Source organism: Typopeltis vanoorti, chromosome 16 (assembly GCF_054136105.1).
Source record: "Typopeltis vanoorti isolate ZY-2024b chromosome 16, IOZ_Tvanoo_1.0, whole genome shotgun sequence".
Lineage (NCBI taxonomy): Eukaryota > Metazoa > Arthropoda > Arachnida > Uropygi > Thelyphonidae > Typopeltis > Typopeltis vanoorti.
In genome coordinates this window covers 80061173-80079201 of record NC_143564.1, presented here as the reverse complement: position 1 = coordinate 80079201, position 18029 = coordinate 80061173, and the positions used below count along the sequence as shown (strand labels likewise).

At 35.4% G+C, this 18029-nt stretch overlaps 1 protein-coding gene across 6 annotated transcripts in view; it reads left to right on the top strand.

Annotated features, from left to right (window-relative positions):
• The window catches only part of LOC150098154 (alpha-ketoglutarate dehydrogenase component 4-like), a 165935-nt gene that overhangs the window by 34493 nt on the left and 113413 nt on the right, over positions 1–18029 (top strand). The window lies entirely within an intron of this gene.

The window sequence follows — 18029 nt, the reverse complement described above, 5'->3', positions numbered from 1 at the left end:
TAAAATCACCTCACTACCTTAAACATCTCTATCATATCACCTCTTTTCCTCTGATTCACCATACTCTGCAATCCACATTTCTTCAACCTCTCTCCATAGCCAGCATTCCAGAGTCCTGATGTTGTCTTTATCATTCTTCTCTGGACCCTCTCCAATGTTTCTACATCACACTGAAAACGAGATAACCAAATCTGAGCACAATGTGTTGTCTGACCAGTGTTTTATGCAGTTGCACAACCACCTTCTTATCCCTATGTTAGAGTACTTTGTATCATAGCAGCACTATGATGTGCAGTCTTTGCAACACTTGCAGTATGCCTCTCAACTTCAGTCTGTCAACAGTCACTCCCAAATCTCGAATCTCATCCACTTCCTGCAGTACAGCACTGTCAGTATAGTACACAGCCTTATATTTCTGCACTCCAAAGTGCACTTCTTAATATTAAAACTACAATCCCACTCTTTTGTCCAAGTCAAAAGTCTATTCAAATCTTCCTGAAGGGAATTAACATCAGCAGTGCTACTTATAATTCTCCCCAACTTTGCATCATCAGCAAACAACTGAAGATTCCCAGTCAGCTCACATGATATATCATTTACAAATAAGTTAAACAGCAGGGGCCCAAGAATAGAACCCTGAGGCATGCCACTGGTTACCTTCCTTTTCGAGACACTCTTTCATCATATACAACTTGCTGGTATTATTCAGAAAGCTAATCTCCGATCCATCTAACCAGTATACTATCTGTTCTCATCATCTGCAGCTTGTGCACCAGCATATCATGTGGCAGTCTATCAAATGTCTTTGCTAAGTCCAAGAATATCACTGTATATGACTCTCCTTTATCCAACACATTCATCACCTTGTCATAAAATGCAAGCATATTGCTAAAACAAGACCTAGCCTTTATAAATCCATGACCATCATGAAGAATACCATGTCCATCAACCCAATCTTGTATTCTATTCCTAACCAAACTCTCCAACACCTTGACTACAACTGCAGTTATGCAGACTAGTCTATAATTGGAAATCTCCGTCCTAGAACCATGCTTGTGGAGCAGTACTATTTCCTTCTTTCCACTCCCTAGGAACCTTATCTACCTGCACGACTTCCATTAAATAATCAACCAGGCATAGATAACCGTTGTGCACATTCCTTAAAAATACGTGGCAATATATCATCCATACCCAGATAACATTATTAACATCTAACCAATCAACATCTGATACACTTCTGATTCTTTCACTTCCAGTTCTAATATTTGCCTCCCTTCTATATGTGGCACGGCATTATTTACATCAGTATGGTATATGCTGATAAAGTGCTCATTCAATAATTCCACTATATCCTTTGCAATGGTCACTCTGCTGCCATGACTACCCACCAGTGTCAACCTACCATAATTATTCTTTCTCCTGCTTGTCATATAGCAGAAGAATTACCTGGAATTAACCTTGGCCTGACTAGCTAGTCTCCTCTCATACTGCACCTTTTCTTTCTTAACTGTGCTTGTCATCTTCATAGCCTGCACTTCCTCAGTAGCATTTTCCTTTTCAACACAGCTTTCTTTCAGGTATGCAGTTGTACATTCCTTGTGTCAGGTAGCCTTATGATTTGCCTTCTTACTTAACTAAATACTCTTATTATATTGTTATAATATATAACTTTTGGTTTTCTTGTTTAAGAGTTGTGCTGTAGGAAAGAATCATATTTATGAAAACAGTTGGAATCTTTACATAAATAATATTCAATAATAAATAATAATAATAATAAACTTTGAAGTGTCTTTAGGAAAAAAAAAAACATTTTTATTTCTTGCTTTTTTTTTTCTTTCTCCTACTGTTTCCTTTATTGGCTTGTTTCTTTTATTTTTGGACAGCAGTTATCTTCATTGGTATGTATATTTTGAAGGAATTCCTTTTGTCATCGCACTACAGTCATAATTTTATTTTCCAAAATTTTGTGATTATAGCTTCTTTTGTTAAGAGTTTTGTAAGGTTCTGTTCATACTCTGTAAATAGTTGTTCTACTAAAATTTGCTTCTATTTCAAAATATTCCACCCCCCCTCCCAACTCTGTGTGTGTTGTTATTCACATGATCTGCATGATCTTTTCCCCTTGCTAAGTTTCATGAAATAGATATAATCCTAATGATTTTGTAAATAAATTGCACTGATGTGCTGTTTGTAAGTTTGGGTCGTTGCAAATGCAAAAAACTAGTAGGCACGTGGAAAGATAATTGGCAGTTTGTCTTTGATACAGTGCAAGAAAGAAGCCTCTCTTAATTGGTGTGAAGTTAGTATGTAAATAGTAAGTATTTATTTACCTTTTTCTTTATATTCCACAACTTTTTCTTTGCCTGCAAATTCTGCTTAATGTTGCTATTTATCCATCTAACTCCTACCTGATTTATCTTCTGAAAGGGGTATATAGTCTGATACTCCTTTCTTCAAACATCTGTTAAACACTTTACATGTACCACTGACATCTCCTGCCCTCCAAATTTTTAAGCCATGGGGCTGCTGAAACCTGACTACTGAGCTTGTCATTAATTACCTGCTTTGTAATTCCACATATCCCTTCTTAACAGAAAATTCTTCATGTTTGTCAGTACTGTCCCCTCTGTTACATACTGTCTCAGGTAATTATCTCTCAGCAGCTATATAAATTTCATTTTCTTCCCTTGCTGTGACTATTCTTCCTCCATTCTATGTCTACATTGTTGAAATCTCTTATAATAATTACTTCACTTGCACTTATCATGCTAATTTGTCAATGCATGTCATTTACCTTCTTCCTTATACCCTTTGGATTATAGCCGACACCAATTATATATTTCTTTCTGTTGACTGCTGTCTCACACCAGATAGCCTCAAATGAACTGCTTTCTGCATCCCTGTTCTCTAGATGATATCAAAAATTAGCAAAACCCCTCTCCCATCCTGTTTCTTCTGTACTCTGTGAAAATTCCATATCCTTTGCATTCTATTCCTATATCATTCTTATTCAACCACGTCTTGCTAATGCCTATAACTTTTGCTCAAGTTGAGCAACCAATGTCAACACTTCCTTGACTTTATTCCATTTACTTCTGCATTAGATACACACAAACTGCAGTATCCTCTTTATCCCACAACTTCCCTTACACCTTGTGCCACTCAAGTTAAGAACCTGGGAAGCTACATTCTGCATCATGAGATCATTCTCCTGCTTAATAACTTCTAGGTTGCCTGGACCCACACTTACTTGCATCCCTCCCCTAAACATTTTAGTTTCCCTGACTATTCCTTTTGCACAATCTGCACACTGATTCATTCACACTGACTTATTATGAAAAGTAAGCAAATTACTAAGGTGATTACCTTTTACAAAACTATGTTACCTACTATCAAGTATCAAAATCCTATCTTTTAAAAACTTCTCCAATACCTTAACTGCCAATCCTGTTGGCTCATAATTTGCTTCTTTTGTTTTGGAGTCTCCTTAATGTTCACATTAAGTTTCAGCAATATCACACACCCAGTTCATCTACCATTAGTCATGTCACATCTGGCACTGCAGTGTCTTCAACTGGATGATATATTCACTTGCAGAACGATCACTCAGTAACTCTTTTTAGTATATCATATGCTTCTGTTTCCTCCCCATCAGCACTTGTTAAATTCATCCTTCCATAGTCTTCCTTTTACTTGCCACATAGCAAAATAATTAGCTTTGGCCTGCTTATTTTAAAAATTTTTTAATTTAATTTTATTTTTATAATGTTGCTCCCACCCACGAAAGGTTATTAGCTTACCATATAGGTCATCCATCTTGCCTGTGCCTTATACTTGTCACGAGCATGGTGATCACCTTTTTTTTTAATATTCCTTCCTTGACTTTTTCTTATTCTGCTTAATGATGCTATTCATTCATCTAACTCTTCTTTCCAAATTATAATTCCATGGTATTGCTGCAAGCCGAACTTCTCAGCTTGTCTTAATTACTTGCCTTGTAATTCCACATACCTTCTTGTCAAAAAATTCTGCATGTCTGGCAGTCTCTCAGGTCATGACCACATGATCACTTATAAACCAAGCAAAGGCAGCATGGCTAGATTGGTTACTGCTAGATTTGCTGATGCATTGGCTATATCCAGCACATTCAAACTTTAAATCCCCTCCATTTCATGCTGTCTCAGATAATTATTTCTTAGCAGCTGTATAAATTTCATTTCCTTCCCTCTGTGACTATTCCTCCTTCTAATCCATGTTCCCTGTGCTCATCATTCTAATTTGCCAATATGCATGCTATCTACATTTGCTTTCTCCCCCCAGTCCTGTAGTATCAACCAATTATACATTTCATACTGTTTGCATTTGTCTCACACTGGACGGCCTCAAATGAATTGCACTCTGCATGTCTGTCCTCCTGATGTGCTTCTACTCTTTTTTGGCTTTAATTCTTCTGCTATCATTCCTTCCATTTCCTTCTGTTCTCCCTAAAAGTACTGTATTCCTCGCATTCTTTCCCTAAGACTGTATCATCCTTAGTCAGCCAGGTGTCACTAATGTCTATAAATTTTGGTCAAGTTGAACTAACAATTGTCCAAACTCCTCTTCCTTATTCCAGAACACTTCTGGCATTAGTATACATAACCAGTAAGAACCCACTCCTTCCAACCTCCCTTACACCTTGTGTTAATTTTCCCACTCCTTTTAAGAACCTGGGGAGCTCTATTTGGTATTGTATGACCACTCTTATACTTACTCACCTATAGGTTGCCTGGACCCACACTCACCTGCATCTCCTTAATCATTCTGGTTTCCCTGACTTTCCACTTTGAACTCCCATTGAACAATATTTTCTTAAGCCATCTAAGTTTGAATACATTCAGAAATAAACCATCCATCTTATAGAAGTCCTTTCTTCCATTAAACTCACTTTACACATATAATCTCCATGCCATTCTTTCTGTATCAACCTCTGTACTGACTCATTTACAGTCATATCTGTTTATCTCAGCTCAACTCTATCATACCATGGCAGGAGATTGACAACTTTTATTTCTCATTTTTCTTATTCACTTGTACCAACAACTCTTCCAGATCTTCTCTCATACTATACTTGTCACCTGCTAGATCATTATTTCCAGCCAAAATAATCATCTTTTTCACCTTCCCTCTCTGCATCCTTACAGCATTACTAACACCCTTAGTCTTTTATCCAGGAAAACATGATTTTGTCACACTTTCCTCAAGCACTTCTCTTTTCATTTTGCCTCTGTGACTACCACCGTTTTTTCGCCAGGGAACCAGGGCGAACAGCGAAAAGTCAGCTACTGGAACAAATCTGAAAACAAACCCCAACTCAACATCACCAGAGTTAAAGATCGGTACTATCAACGTAAGAAGCCTGAATGGCAAAGAAATGGAGCTAGCTGAGGAATTAGATAAGTACCAGATCGACATAATAAGGGTGACTGAAACAAAAAAGACCAAAACTGGTGAGATCTTTCTGAGCAATAAATACAAAATGTTATATTCAGGCAATAACAATCAAGGAAAAGAAGGAGTAGCCATAGTATTCAACACAAAATACGAGGCTAATCTTCTTGAATGGCAGTCAATCTCAAGTAGAGTAATGTGGGAAAATATGAGAATGGGGAACTGGACAATGAGACTTATTTGTGCCTATGGTCCCACAGAAGGTTCTACTAAGGTAGAAGTGGAGGAATTTTTTGAGGCTTTAGAAAAAGCAACTGACACAATGAAAAAGGAAAAGTTGGTCCTTGTTGGGGATCTAAATAGTAGAGTAGGAAATGTGGGCAAATAGAGTAATGTGGGCAAATATGAGAATGGGGAACTGGACAATGAGACTTATTTGTGCCTATGGTCCCACAGAAGGTTCTACTAAGGTAGAAGTGGAGGAATTTTTTGAGGCTTTAGAAAAAGCAACTGACACAATGAAAAAGGAAAAGTTGGTCCTTGTTGGGGATCTAAATAGTAGAGTAGGAAATGATTGTGAGACATACAAAAATATTTTGGGAAAATTTGGAGAAAAGAGCAAAGCTAATAATAATGGCAAATATCTGTTGGATTTCTGCTCAGGACATGGACTGGTTATTACTAACACCATGTTCCAACATAAAAATGTGCACAAATTCACTTGGAGAGAAGAGGCAAGGAATAAGTAAAGTCTCATTGACTATGTTATTGTTGATAGTGATGTTTTCTCCCTGGTCCAGGACACCAGAGTGGACAGAGGATTTGAAATTGGAAGTGATCACTATTTAGTCTTGAGCAGGATAAAATTGAATTTCATATTGAAAAGAATAACATGTAAGAAAGTTTTAAAGCGAATAAAAGTTGAGCAGCTCTCAGATGTAAACTGTAGACTAAAATACAGAAATATTATTGAAAAGAAAATGAAAGAGTTTGAGAGCAGGAATCAAACCTTGGAGATTCAGTGGAAAACTCTGAAGGAAACATTGATTGATTCTGCCAGAGAGGCATGTGGTGAGGTTGTGTGCAAAGATAAAAAAATCAGAACTCCCTGGTGGACACAGGAAGTTAAAGAGGCAGTGAAGGAAAAGAAGAAAGCATATCAAAAGTTCCTGGCAAATAAGTCAGCTTTTACTCTTACAGAATACAGAGACAAATGTAAGAAAGCTAAACAGTGTGTAAAACTAGCTAAACAAAAGTCATGGGAGGACTTTGGCAAGAATATAGAAAATAAATATCAAGAAGGTGGCAAAATATTCTGGAGGTTGTTGAAGAAGCTTAGGAATGGAGGAAAGAGTGCTGTAAAAGGAATTAGAGATGATAAAGGTGAAATGAAAACAGGAGAGAAAGATATCCTTGAAGTATGGAGTAATTACTTTGAAAAACTGCTAAATGAAACAAGCAGTGATGACAGCACAGTGATAAAAAACACTGACCAGGCATGCAGTCAGGAATACATATCCATACTTGAAGTAGAAATAGCCATCAAAGGCTTGAAATGTGGAAAGGCAGCAGGAGTAGATGATATTCGACCAGAAATGCTGAAGTATGGTGGTATAAGAGTCTTACAGTGGCTGCACTGCATAGTTCAGAAAGCCTGGACAGAGGGACGAATTCCCGATGATTGGAGTAGAGCTCTCATAGTACCCATATATAAAAAGGGAAATAAAACTGAATGTGAGAATTACAGAGGTATTTCCCTACTGAGTGTTCCTGGCAAGATCTATGCAAGTATACTTGAGAAACGGTTGAGAAGAATTGTGGAAGAAAAGCTTGGTGAAGAACAAGCTGGATTCAGGCCAAATAGAGGCTGTCAGGATCAGATCTTCACTTTACGACAAATAGTCGAGAAAGCATGGGAATATAACAAAGATCTGTATTTAAGTTTTGTCGATTTGGAAAAGGCATATGATAAGGTGCCAAGAGAGAAGCTATTCAATACGCTGCAGTTATATGGTGTCAATGGGGCATTATATCAAGCAATACTTAGTCTTTATTTGAGTTGTGAGTCAGCAGTTAGAATTGAAGGAAGTACAGGAAGATGGTTTAATGTTAAATCTGGTGTGAGACAAGGATGTACATTATCCCCTCTGTTATTCATTATCTATATGGATCACATTATGAAGGAATGTGGTATTAAACCTGATATCAAAATTGGAGATGTTAATGTCAGCTCTTTGCTTTATGTGGATGATGTTATACTTCTAAATAAATCTGCTACAAGTCTGCAAGATTCTCTGACTAAATTGAATAGCTGTTGTAATAGATATGGTATGAAGGTCAGCAATAAAAAGACAAAGACAATTAAAATAGGCAGAATCATTGAAAATGTCAACTGTGTTGTGAATGGAGAACCTGTGGAACAAGTAAAACATTTCAGCTACTTAGGCACAATTTTTACTGAAGATGGTAAACTAAATATAGAAATAGACAACAGAATCAGCAAAGCTGGTATCGTGGGAAGTCAATTGAATAAATTCATATGGAATAAGAAAGAAATTAGTCGGAACACTAAATTAGCTGTATACAAGACTGTGTTCAAACCAATTTTAACTTATGGATCTGAGAGCTGGGTCAGAAGTAAAACACTTGATCAAAGACTAGAGACCGCAGATATGAGAGTCCTGAGAAAGATTAGAGGCGTGAACAGATGGCATCAATGGCAATATCATATTAAAAATGAGGATATTAGGAAAGAACTTGACATTGTCAGCATCCAGGAATGCGTTAGCAGTGCTAATCTCAGATGGTATGGTCACTTAAATAGAATGGGCGAGGAAAGATTAGCAAAACAAGTGTTCTCTGCCAGGTTGGCAGGAAAACGACCCAGAGGAAGACCAAGATATAGGTGGATTGATACGGTACAAAGTGCCTTAGACGATAGAAATATAAGATCTGATAATGTTGGAGTCTTGACAAGTAACAGACTGATTTGGAGGAAAATTGTAGATAGGAAGTTAGTAATGATGTAATTTTTTCATGTAGTACTGTCATATCCTGTACACCCCTTGAGGGTACATGGCAGGAATTTGATGATGAGATGAGATGAGACTACCACCTGCAGAGTTTCTCCTACCATTCAGTGTCAAGTTTTGTTCTGTGGAGAAGATAATTCAGATAGTGTATAAGTGCACTATCTGATCTTCATGTGGTTATTTTCTTCATTTTCCATCATTTCATTCTTGCCATCACACTTACTGCATGTACACTTACTCACTTCCAACACTTTACTTGCAACATCAACCTCACCATTCACAATTATGTTTTCTCACACTCTCCATAATTTAGATCACTGCAATCATTCTTCTTAATCTTCCACACTTCTGACATTTGCTCTCAAAATACTCCTTGACACTCACTCCCCAATTTTGTTTTCTTTTCACGTCTTTCATTCTACGAAGTGATAACATTCCAAACACTGCAGTGAATAAAATCACTCGTGTTGATATCATCTGCCACTGTTCTGTGCATTGTTGCTGTGACATACACACAATATACTTATAACAAAAATAAAAGCTTTTAAAACAGGCATAAATTAGCAAACAACCCTTACAAGCAAACAACAAATACTCAAAAATAATAATCCAGAAAAAATTACTCATTTATGGTAAATATTTTCAAAAGCAACTTATCTGTTGGTCCAAAATTCTCAACATGTAACATCTTCCATCTTCTTACAATCTGCTTGATTTATTTAATATAAATTTTTCATTATAATTACTTGTTTCTTGAGTGAATGAATACAATACTTCTTTTGAAGATTTACCTGTATTCCTTTCAGGAATATATTTCACGCAGAAATAACTACTAGAAATATATGCACGTTTGCACAAGAATAATGTTTAATTTTCCAAATATTTTGTTCTGAATATTACAGATCATCTTCAGTAGCTACATAGGAATAGTTTTAAAAAACAAAGTGGAATACGAACAATTGATCGTTCACACATAGAATGAGCCGTGTGATGTCATATCGCTAAATAAAATATTTTTAAAGTCATAATTAAAGATATTAATTCAGAAATTCATATAATAATCTTAAATAACATTAGACTAATATAAGAAATTTACAAAAAAAAAAAAAAAAAAAATTAATGTGTTATCCTGATTAAACTTTCCCAAATTTTTGATATAGATATACAGTCATTACGATTCAATTTAGGACGTTGAAGTAAGGCCTCCACAATTTCTTTAAATAAACGTTCAAATTTATAGTGACATCTGTGTAGGAGGAGAGTCTTGGACCAAAGGATGTTGTGGCTTGTTTCTAATCCAAGCTGAGCTAATCCAGATTTCTCAGGTTTGTTGTGTTGAATTGATGACTGATGCTCTTGAATTCTTTTTTCTATAGAACGTCCAGTTTGTCCAAAGTAGGAAAGATTACAATTACAAGGAACTTGATACACACCAGGTAGAGACAAGGTTGAGCGTTTATCTTTAGATGAAGGAAAATGGGTGGATAATTTGTTAATAGGTGTATAAGTGGCTGTTAAATCATATTTCTTCAGAATTCTTGAAATTGGTTCTGAAATCCCGGAAATGTAAGGAATTGGAACTCGACATACTGAATCTTTGCTGTTCTGTGTTGGATTGTAAGAATCGTAAAGATGTTGTGTACTCTTTTCTGAGAAGCCATTTAGTGTCATGTGATGTTTGATAGTCGAAAGTTCTTTCTGTAATAAAAGAGAAGTTGAACAGCTAATTTTGGCTCGTCGGATTAAACATTTTATGATTCCTGTTTTTTGACAAGGATGACGAGCAGATTCTTTAAGAATATAACGACCTGTGAAAGTTGGTTTTCTGTAAACTGTTGTTGTAAGAATACCAGAAGGTGAACGGATGAGAACGACTTATAAAAAAGATAACTTGTTGTTTTTTTTCAGTCTCCATGGTAAACTTTATACGAGGATGTAAGGAATTGATACTGCTTAAAAAGGAAGGTAAGGAGTCTCTGTTGTGAGGCCATACAGCAAAGATGTCATCTATATATCTAACCCAAAAGGATGGATGAGGGAATATAGATGAGAACAGGACTTCTTCTAGATGTTCTAAATAAAAGTTGGCAAGAGCAGGAGAGAGTGGACTTCCCATGGCTGTTCCTTCCACTTGGTTGTAAAATTTGTTTTGACATAAGAAATATCCAGAGTGCATTACGAAATCAAATAACTTTATAATATCTTGTGGGAAGATGTCAGCAAGTAATTCTAAAGTCTCTTTGAGAGATACATTCATATATAAAGATTCTATATCAAAGATAACCATAAGATCTGTAGGTTGTAAAGTGATGTTTTTCAATTTATTTAAGAAATCAGAAGAGTTTTTCAAAAAAGAGCGTGAGTTGCCAATGTGTGATTTCAATAATTTTGATAGATATTTGGCTAGGCGATAAGTAGGAGAAGCAGTACTATCTACTATAGGGCGAAGAGGAATATCTGTCTTGTGTATTTTTGGTAGACTATCAAAACCTGGGAGGCCTTACAAAATGAGTTTTTTGTCTTTCAATAGTTGTCTACATCCAAACTTATGACCTCATCTAGCAGGGAATTTAATTTCTTCAGTTGTCTGTTCGTTGGATTGTAATTGAGTTCTTGTTATGTTGAGTGATCTCGAAGTAAAATGAAAGTTTTCTTCTATAGTTATTCTATAGTTTGAAGTGTCCATAATTACTGTCGCTTTCCCCTTGTCAGCTTTAGTAATGATGAGATGACTGTTGTTTCTTAAGGAATGTATAGCTTTCTTTTCAGAAGGAGATATGTTCGAAGGAGGAAGCTTGGCTTTAAATAGCGAAGAAGCAACTTCTAGATGGAGAGCATTAGCTTTTTCACTTGACAGATGAATGAGGTTCCGTTCGATATTAACTAGATAATCTAGATATGGAATCTTTTTAGGGACTATAGAGAAATCATATCCTTTTGAGAGGATGAGTGTTTCATTAGTTAAAGGCCGCCAGATACGTTGACGATCTAATTATCTGGAACTTGGAAAGGCTTGATTTGTTTAGAAACAAGAACATCATATATGTGGTTTAGATGTTGATTCTGTTTTTTTATACGAACGTTGTAAAGAGCGTTTAGCTACATTCAGAACTATATTTGAAAGATGTGGTTCTAAGTTTGTGGAGATATAGGTGCGGAGATCAGAAACTTGATGAATGTTAATAGCCAGATCATGTTTAGCTGCTCTGCGTTGATTATGGATTAAAGATAAACCGGTGTTCCTGTAAATATTATGAGCTCCAGGAGATTTAATGGTTTCTTTAATCTTAGCGAAATTAGGAATTATCTTGTCACGGCATTTTTTTAAAAAGATGATCCTCACTCATAACTTATGTTTAGTTACTGATAGTTTACCTAATTTATCAGGTTTTTGGTGAAGTTTTCCCCGTGAAGGAATAAAATTTGATTTTTTAACGATACTTCTGACATAATGATTAAAAATATATACACGTTTGCACAAGAATAATGTTTAATTTGCCAAATATTTCGGTCTGAATATTGCAGACCATCTTCAGTGGCTACATAGGAATAGTTTTAAAAAACAAAGTGGAATACAAACAATTGATCATTCACACATAGAACGAGCCACGTGATGTCGTATCGCTAAGTATTCGAAGAGTAAACATTTTTAAAGTCATAATTAAAGATATTAACGCTCTTTACAACGTTCGTATAAAAAAACAGAATCAACATCTAAACCACAAATATGATGTTCTTGTTTCTAAACAAATCAAGCCTTTCCAAGTTCCAGATAATTAGATCGTCAACGTATCCAGTTGGCCTTTAACTAATAATGAAACACTCATCCTCTCCAAAGGATATGATTTCTCTGTAGTCCCTAAAAAGATTCCATATCTAGATTATCTAGTTAACATCGAACGGAACCTCATTCATCTGTCAAGCGAAAAAGCTAATGCTCTCCGTCTAGAAGTTGCTTCTTCGCTACTTAAACCAAGTTTCCTCCTTCGAACATATCTCCTTCTGAAAAGAAAGCTATACATTCCTTAAGAAACAAGTCACCTCATCATTACTAAAGCTGACAAGGGGAAAGTGACAGTAATTATGGACACTTCAAACTATAGAAAAAAAACTTTCCTTTTTACTTCGAGATCGCTCAACATACCAAGAACTCAATTACGATCCAGACAACTGAAGAAATTAAATTCCCTGCTAGATGAGGTCATAAGTTTGGATGTAGACACTATTGAAAGACAAAAAACTCATTTTGCAAGGTCTCCCAGGTTTTATGGTCTACCAAAAATACACAAGACAGATATTTCTCTTCGCCCTATAGTGGATTGTATTGATTCTCCTACTTATCACATAGCCAAATATCTATCAAAATTATTGAAATCACACATTGGCAACTCTCGCTCTTTTTTGAAAAACTCTTCTGATTTCTTAAATAAATTGAAAAACATCACTTTACAACCTACAGATCTTATGGTTATCTTTGATATAGAATCTTTATATACAAATGTACCTCTCAAAGAGACTTTAGAATTACTTGCTGACATCTTCCCACAAGATATTATAAAGTTATTTGATTTTGTAATGCACTCTGGATATTTCTTATGTCAAAACAAATTTTACAACCAAGTGGAAGGAACAGCCATGGGAAGTCCTGTTCTCATCTATGTTCCCTCACCCATCCTTTTGGGTTAGATATATAGATGACATCTTTGCTGTATGGCCTCACAACAGAGACTCCTTACCTTCCTTTTTAAGCAGTATCAATTCCTTACATCCTTGTATAAAGTTTACCATGGAGATTGAAAAAGACAACAAATTATCTTTTTTAGACGTCCTTCTCATCCGTTCACCTTCTGGTATTCTTACAACAACAGTTTACAGAAAACCAACTTTCACAGGTCGTTATATTCTCAGAGAATCTGCTCATCATCCTTGTCAAAAAACAGGAATCATAAAATGTTTAATCCGACGAGCCAAAACTAACTGTTCAACTTCTCTTTTATTACTTTCGACTATCAAAATCGACTCGAAAGAACTTTCGACTATCAAACATCACATGACACTAAATGGCTTCTCCGAAAAGAGTACACATCATCTTTTCGATTCTTACAATCCAACACAGAACAGCAAAGATTCAGTACGTCGAGTTCCAATTCCTTACATTTCCAGGATTTCAGAACCAATTTCAAGAATTCTGAAGAAATACGATTTAACAGCCACTTATACACCTATTAACAAATTATCCACCCATTTTCCTTCATCTAAAGATAAACGCTCAACCTTGTCTCTACCAGGTGTGTATCAAGTTCCTTGTAATTGTAATCTTTCCTACTTTGGACAAACTGGACGTTCTATAGAAAAAAGAATTCAAGAGCATCAGTCATCAATTCAACACAACAAACCTGAGAAATCTGGATTAGCTCAGCTTGGATTAGAAACAAGCCACAACATCCTTTGGTCCAAGACTCTCCTCCTACACAGATGTCACTATAAATTTGAATGTTTATTTAAAGAAAGTGTGGAGGCCTTACTTCAACATCCTAACTTGAATCGTAATGACTGTATATCTATATCAAAAATTTGGGAAAGTTTAATCAGGATAACACATTAATTTTTTTTTTTTTTTTTTGTAAATTTCTTATATTAGTCTAATGTTATTTAAGATTATTATATGAATTTCTGAATTAATATCTTTAATTATGACTTTAAAAATGTTTACTCTTCTAATACTTCACGATATGACATCACGTGGCTCGTTTTATGTGTGAATGATCAATTGTTTGTATTCCACTTTGTTTTTTAAAACTATTCCTATGTAGCCACTGAAGATGATCTGTAATATTCAGACCGAAATATTTGGCAAATTAAACATTATTCTTGTGCAAACGTGTATATATTTCTAATCATTATGTCACAAGTATCGTTAGAAAATCAGAAATAACTACATTTCACAGATATCAGAGTGTATAGAAAACTCGGATTATAATATATGGTATTTGTTTGTTAGCTGTTCTCTGATTACTTAACCATTTCTTTTGATAAATTATACTTGTCCAAAAATTGTATTTTTGTTTAATATTTTACTCAGGTGTGAACTTATGTGGGAATTTATATGTTGGGGTGGGTGGAATGTAATCTCTTGTTGCAAACATTTTGGATCACTAGTGACCAGCATTAGCTGTATATTATTGGAATGAGAGGCAGTGTCCTCCAACGGAATGACATGGTAACTTATTTCCCACTAGTTGGAAGCCTTATCAGAGAGAATCGTTGACAACAGGAAGAACAATTGCTACAGTCTTTATGAAATGCTTATACCATAGAAAAATAATGTTCCCCTTCACACACACACACACATGGTAAGCAAATGCTCTTTTTTTGCAGTAAGTGTGATAGTCTTTTTCACCAACAGTAAGTGAAGTCCAAGAAGCAAGTGACCTTTAGAGAACATATAAGGGTGGTTCCATAAGTTCCTGGCCTGACTAACTTTTAGAGGTGATAGTAAGAAAACAACTGTGTCACTTTTCAACAAAATTTCCCTTTACTTCAATTAACATTTCTTATTTACACACTTTTCACATTTTTGAATTAACATTTCTTTGCCCTTGAAAAAATAGTCTGTACTTTTGTCTGCAAAATGGCCTAAAACTGCATCTTTCACTCATTGTCATATTCATATTTTCTTCAATTTCAAGAAGAGGTTGTAGTTACTGGTCTAGGGTATAGGGTAGGTGTTCAATCTCCTGGACGCCACAGTCCTCACTCCAGTCTTTGCAACAATAGCCATATGGACTGGAGCATTGTCGTGAAGCAGGCAAACACCATGACTCAGCATTCCTCGTCTCTTCTCCTTTATGGCATCACGCAGTTTGTTCAGGAGTGAAGCATAATATTCTGCATTCACAGTGGTATTTCTTTCATTGAAGTCAATCAAGAGAATTTCCTAGCAATCCCAAAAGATTGTTGCCATGATCTTCTTGGTGGACTGAGTGACTTTGGCTTTTCTCGGCAGTGCTTTGCCTGGTTTGTGCCACTCCATGGATCCCCTTTTGGAAAGAGAATCAATAAAGGACCATGGTTTCATCCCCAATGACAGTGGATTCCAGCACTTCTCTCTGATTCCCTTGGCAAAACTCTCAAAACTTGCAGGAACAGGTCACAATGCTCCTTCTGAATTGAAGAGAGAAGTTGGGGCACCCACTTTGCACCAACCTTTGTCATGTGAAGCTTCTCGTGAATGATGCGAAAGATGGTTGTTATGGAAAGCCCCAATCTTGCTGAGATTTCTTTGAGCTTTAGCTGTCTGTCATTGAGCAGTTCCTTCTAACAAGAGCAACATTTTCCTCAGTCACCACTTCCACAGGCTGACCATCACGAGGATAATCTTCAGTGCTCTCTCTTCCTAGGCGAAACTGTTTAGCCCATTCCTTCACAGTTGAATATGAAGGAGAAGCTTCCTCATAAACAATATCTAATTGCTGTTTGATAGTACTTGGAGAAAGCCCATGCTTTAGTCAAACGAGTGCCTCCAACTGATGCATGTAGAGATTTGAAACTGGTAGCACCATCTATGGAGAGCTTAGCTGTCATGCATGCCGTTTTAAAATCGGCGTGAATTTTTTATGTCAAGCTGGAAAATATTTGGAACCTTCTTTGTAAAAAATTTAAGAGTTAGAATTGTGACACTGTATGTGGAAAGCATGACCGGAAGAGGCATGGCTTTAGGTAACAAGATGGAAAAGAAATAAGGTCAGGGAATTTGGTGCTTTCCTATAGTGCAGCTAATGCTCAAGGAAGGAACGAATTGATAATTGTACTGTCAGGGGTCTCAAAGATAGTAATATACTGGGTGTGAAGAGAAGAAGTGGTTGACTCTTGTGTTATGATTGAAATAAATGAAAAGATAATTGTGTGTTCTCTACTTATACACCACACAAATCCATGGAAGAGGCAATTCAAGAAATACCAGATGACAAGAGAGAGAAAGAGAGAGAATGTCTGTTGAATGGATCTTAATGGACACTTGGCCAATCAAGATGACATTGTTGCTATCTGTATATTATGATTACCCTCCAGTAAACACTGTTCTATGTCATAAAACATTGTTTACTGTTTTATGACATAGAACAGACTCTGATACAGCACATGCATGTATAGAAGTTTGAATGGGTTTGCTATTGACATAGCTGTTTTTGAATGTCTTCAGGTAGTAGTGGTGTGAGACTATCATTTTTTTCAAGTGGCTTGAAAAAGTTCAATGTTTGTGTTCACTAGAGAAAGATTTCCAGATTGGTTAATCCTAACTAATATACAGAACTGATATTAAAGTACTATAGTCTTACAACTATAGTACTTTAATATCACTTACTCTGATCATTATATGGTATGAGCAAAAATTCGTTTTAAACCAAAGTGGCTAAAAACACATAGAATTGAAAATTCTTACCAGCCAAGCTACAAAATTTCTTCATTACAGGATCCTCAAGTTAGACTACAATATCAAAAATGCACAAACTTAAAAACAGAAACCACACATGAATCAAGTGACATAGAAGATGAATGGGAAAATTTGAAACAAATTCTCACAAAAGCAGCAACAGAAACCTTAGGAATAAAGCACAAATGGATTAGAAAAAGAGGACTACGAGACTGGAACAAAGAAATAGAAAATATAATAAAAACCAAAAAGGACAGTTACCAGAAATGGCTAAATTCCAAAACAATAGAAGCAGAAATTGAGTATAAAAGAAATAGTGCAATTGCAAAACGAGAAGTAAGGAAAAAACATAGAGAAAGATGGAACAATTTCGTAACAGAACTAGAAAAGGATTTATTTAAGCCAAACCCAAAACTTATAAAGTAATAAAATACATGAATAAAGAAATAAAAGAAAAGATAAAAATACAAACAATAGATTTAGAAAAATGGGTGACCTATTTCCAAAATCTCTGGACAGATGAGAACAATGAATTAAAATTTTATAAGACAAAGAATGACCTAATAGAAAATATCACAATGTTAGAACTGAAAAATATAATAAAGAAGATGAAAAATAGGAAAACGCCAGGAGAAGACAATATAAATATAGAACTATACAAAAATGCAGGTGAAAAATTTAATGAAAGATTTCTGAAATTTTTTAATATGGTTTGGATGTCCGGAAAAACCCCTAACTCTTGGAAAAAAGCACTGGTTATCCCAATCTATAAAAAAGGAAATAAAGACAATTGCAATAATTATAGGGGAATTAGCCTGCTGAATACAGGATATAAAATATATGTAGGAATATTAAAAGAGAAACTAAGCCGCATTGTAGAAAACAAATTACTAGAAGAACAAAATGGTTTCCGAAAAGGTCGATCCTGCATAGATCCAATTTTTACTTTAAAATTATTAATAGAAAAGAGAAGAGAATTTCAAAAAGAAACACACATGGCCTTTATTGATTATGAAAAAGCCTTTGACAAAATTAGTAGACAAAAATTGTTTAAAATATTAATCGATTTAAACATACCAAACCAACTTTTACAATCTATTCAAGAAATATATACAGGAAATAAAATAGCAGTTAAA